Source organism: Lissotriton vulgaris, chromosome 2_1 (genome assembly GCF_964263255.1).
Source record: "Lissotriton vulgaris chromosome 2_1, aLisVul1.2, whole genome shotgun sequence".
Taxonomy (NCBI): Eukaryota; Metazoa; Chordata; class Amphibia; order Caudata; family Salamandridae; genus Lissotriton; species Lissotriton vulgaris.
This window is the reverse complement of record NC_141687.1, coordinates 96568148-96573062: the sequence shown is the minus strand read 5'-3', so window position 1 is coordinate 96573062 and position 4915 is coordinate 96568148. Positions and strand designations below refer to the sequence as shown.

Here is a 4915-nt window from a genome sequence, read left to right as displayed (position 1 = left end):
AAAGTGGAAGTGCACTACAATACAGCCCCCAGACATGTTGCAAGATAGTGGTAGCATGTGCCATGCTGCACAACATAGCCACCAGGAAAGGCACACCAGTGGAGCTGAGTGAATCAGAATCCTCAGATGTGGAGGGGCCTGGCCCAGGTCGTATGGCAGCTGGTGTAGCTGGTGCAGCAGCTGGGCGCCAGAGGTGAGATGAGATTACACGCAACTATTTCTAGGTAAGAAAAAATGACACAATGCCATATCTCGTGTGTGTTTTTTAATTCCTTAAATGCAGGATCAATTATGAAACACAGACTGAATGTCAATTAGTAACATTTTTCCTGCACATGTTATTCTCACAGTGCAAGGCTGTAAACAGGAGTTAGTGTTCAAGTCAAGTCTGTAGCTGCCCTCTCCCAGTGGTCACAAACTTAGCACCTCACATCCGGTGCTGGTGAGCTGAGGCCCCTGTTGGTTGATGCACTGTGTTATCCTCATTAGACATTATGGTCCTACTGTTTCGGCCACTACGGCGCCTCTCCATGATGGGTAGTGGGGTGTTGCTGCTCCGCCCTGACAGTGCGTCCTCTTCAGTGGGAGTTAGGACTCCTGGCCCAGTAGTACGAACTGCCCGCAGCACGTCTACAGCAGATGTAATCTGCACCAGTGCCCTAGCTACGTCCTGGCTACCGTGTGCCATCTCCCGCTGCATGTGTATGCTGCGCCTGGAGAGGATATTGGTGGCAGAGGCCAGGCGGTTCACGGCCCATGTATATAGATCCAGGCGCTGTAGCTCTCGGCGCCTAGCAGCACGGTCAGCTCGTAGTTCTTCACAGAGTGCCTGCATTGCATCCCTCAGTTCACCCGTCATGCCCCTAAAGCCTGCCCTCACCTCTCTCTGTAATTATTTTATGTTTTTGGCTTGCAGGCTCTGTACCTGCAACATATGCATTTCCAGGCCGGCAAAAACTGTTCCCTCACCCGGATCTGCAGCACTGCTGATTGTGCGAGGTCTGCGCCTGGTTGTGCCTTGTGGGAGTTGGTGAGCACGTGCACAGACTTCTTGCTGTGGCTGTGTGGGCTCAGAGTGCACATTGACATCGCTGTCCTCTGCTTCGCCCTCCAATGGGGGTAGTGGTCTGACTACGTGTCTTCTGCATTGCTTTGGAGGGATGACGGAGCTATCCTCCCCATCTGTGTTCTCCTCATGCCCTGCGTCTCCTAAGTTTGAACATTCAACCAATATCCCACTGCCTGTAGGCTGTGTTGCAGATGGTGCTGTGGACAGACCAGCAGACATTTATTAACTGTACTCACTTACACTTGGTAATTAATACGTTTCACAGTTTGGGAGTACATGTGTCAAGTACTTTCCTGACCTGACCTGCACATGCTATTGGGGACAGGCAGGCTAAAAATGCACAACTTTTAAGTCCATGTGACTACATCTCCCATAATGCATTGCTGTGTGTGCCTGTGTACCTGCTCTGGACTACAAATATTTTTTCCTAGGTCGCTGCTGGGAGGTGTTTGGGGGTGTCAGGGGTGTGATGGCATGCTTCTTACCGGTCCAGATACTGGTTGCTCGGAGCTGTCTAGATCAGCCATGCACATAACACTTTCTGGTTGCAGGGTCCCCTCCACCAGTACCTCCAGAGCTGTTGAGTCCGACACTATTGAGGTCCCTCCACCGATTGTCCGGGACTGCTCCAGCCTGGCAGCCAACTTCTCCTACGAGCGCTGGCGCAGATCATACCATCGCTTTCGAAGTTCATCCACACTCCTGTGTGTCACCCCCACTGCATTAACTTTCTGCTGTATATCAGCCCAAATGTGCCTTTTGCGGGTCTCTGGCACCTCCAAAGACTTTTTGCCAAACAGTAACTCATGATTGAGCACCATTTCCTGGATTAATGCCTCCAATTCAGCCTCTGAGAATTTCTGTTTTCTCTTCCTTGAACCTTCCCCCTGCTGCTGCTGCTGCTGCTGCTGTGTTTCCAGGCTGGGCATGTCTCCAGTTTGGATGTATGCGTTGTAAAAGCATACTATTACAACGCATGCTTTTACAACGCATTTTTTACAACGCAAGTACCTTTACAACGCATTACTTTACAACGCATACCATTACAACGCGAAATAGTAAAAGTAATAGAAAAGTACCATTACAAGGAAAACACATATAACGCATACCGTTATAACGCAAAAATTAAACGAAAATTTAAGATTTTTTTTTTTTTTTGTAAAATAAAACCTGGCACGGGATGCAGGGAAAATAGGGGTTTTGGGTAGGGAAGTGTATTAAAATGTGGTAAGAAACTGTACGTAAATATTAAGAAATGCAAAGATTATTTTTAAAATTAATACTCAAGTATTAAAATTGATACTCGAGTATTTTAAAAATTACTAAAATATTCGAAAACGTAATTTTAAAATTAAACAAGCACGATTTTGAAATATCATTTCTAAAAGAATATCGAGAAATAACATTAATTATCCGAAAGAACCAACAAATACCAAACACATATCATCCATTTTACTTAGGGAATGTAAAAAAATAGTCCTACCACTCTTTTCATGACTGAAAGAGCAAAACAAACAAAACAAAATGGATGCCAAAACGGAATTACAAACTTAAAACAACACTTTCAAAAACGATAAATTAAATTATATGTTTACACAGCAAATAAAATGAATTGCAAAGCTTTTTAAAACGCAGCCTTTCTCAAAAAATAAGAACATATTGACACAAACCTATAAATACGAGCAAGACACCATTTTAAAAACAGTTGATTATCAACTACCAGAGAGAGCAGACGCCAAAAACTGACCCTCTGACCTTAGTACACAGCGACGACCAGGAGTCATTCAGAAAACGATATCTTGCTACATACAAGTAAGTTCTAATAGAAAAATATGTATAACAAGATTTAATCCATAATTACAAAGGATTAATATTAAATAATAATTAATTAAATTACAGATTTTCACTAATTTGCTGAATAGAAAAAGCATTTTTATGAAAATACAGCGTATTTCCACAGATATGTAAGTACCAATATTTTAAATTAAAAGTATATAAATGAAGGAAAGTAGCAGAATAAGTCGATTACTATAAGAGTGGTAACATTTAAAAAACACAATAAAAGGCAGAATACATATCAAATTTCATAAATAAAAAGAAGTTAGCTAAATGTGAAGAGACACAGTATTAAACATGTTTCGAGGTATTAAAAATGTTTTTGAGAAAATCATAATAAATATTCGAAATAAATATATGTTAAAATAAGCTAATATCCAATTTTAATTTTCAACAGCCAAAAAAGTAAAATTTGTGAAAGCCATAAAAAAAAAACAGAGTTGTCCCAAAGGTGTTAAAATCACGATCACCAATATCAAAAAGGTACAAATTTACAAATATTTTTAAAAAGTAAGAAATTTGTGAAACGTAAAAAACCTTTACTAATGCCCCAAAAAATTATTACCGTTTCCACACAGATAAATAACCAAAGAAAATAACGAGAAGTTTCTTATTCGAAAATACCACGGAAAATATTTGAAAAGGTAAAATGTACTAATTAAGTGTATTGGTAACATTCACTTGTGTAAATCAAAAAAGTTGCAGCAGAACTGAAAGTGAGGGAAAATGAAGAGATATAATTTATAAGGTGCAGTAGTAGAGAAAGTGAGGGATAGTAAAGGGGTACAAATTACTATTCTAATCCAGAAAGGTGCAGTAGTAGGGAAAATGAGGGATAGCATAGGGGTGCAAATTAATATTCTAACTCCAGGAAGGTGCAGTAGTAGGGAAAGTGAGGGATAGAATAGGGGTACAAATTACTATTCTAACACCAGGAAGGTGCAGCAGTAGGGAAAGTGAGAGATAGCATAGGGGTACAAACTACTATTCTAACTCCAGAAAGGTGCAACAGTAAGGAAAGTGAGGGATAGTGTAGGGATGCAATGTTAAATCAAAACATAAAATAACATACTCTTTCTATTCTTTTTTATCAGATTCACAACTACATTCCAGAGAACAGCAAATTCAAGCTAAAGCAAAGAAAACTGTTTCCAGCAAAATACAACACCCAAAACTAAAAAGGTAAAACAGATCAAAACGTAACCATGTAAAAGTGAAGAAACATCAACATTTCACTATTATAACTCCATGAAGATTTAACACTATGGAAAATGAAGGATAGTGTAAGCGTGCAATTTACTATTGTAACTCCAAAAAGATGCAGCATAGGACAAAGTGAGGGATAGTGTAGTGTAACAATATACAATTCCAACTCCAAGAAGGTGCAGCATTAGAGAAAGCTAGGAATAGTATAGGGGTGCAAATTACTATTCAAACTCCAGTAAGGTGCAACAGTAGGTAAAGTGAAGGATAGAGTAGAGGTGCAATTTACTATTCTAACTCCAGGAAGGTGCAGCAGTAGGGAAAGTGAGGGATAGTATCGGGGTGCAAATGACTATTTTAACTCCAAGAATAAGCACCAGTAGGGAAAGTAAAAGATAATTTAGGGGGGCAATTTACTATTCAAACTCCATGAAGGTGCAGCAGCAGGGAACGTGAGGGATACTATAGGGGTACAAATTACTATTCAAACTCCATGAAGGTGCAGCAGTAGGGAAAGTGAGGGATAGTATATCGGTACAAATTGCTATTCTAACTCCAGGAAGGTGCAGCAGTAGGGAAAGTGAGAGATAGTTTAGGGGGGCAATTTACTATTCAAACTCCATGAAGGTGCAGCAGTAGGGAAAGTGAGGGATAGTATAGGGGTACAAATTACTATTCTAACTCCAGAAAGGTGCAGTAGTAGGGAAAGTGAGGGATAGCATAGGGGTGCAAATTACTATTCTAACTCCTGGAAGGTGCAGCAGTAGGGAAAGTGAGGGATAGTATAGGGGTACAAATTACTATTCT

At 40.4% G+C, this 4915-nt stretch overlaps 1 pseudogene; it reads right to left on the bottom strand.

Annotated features, from left to right (window-relative positions):
* Positions 1-427: 427 nt before the first annotated feature.
* LOC147729641 (uncharacterized) lies at positions 428-2004 on the bottom strand (annotated as a pseudogene).
* Between the last annotated feature and the right edge of the window lie 2911 nt (positions 2005-4915).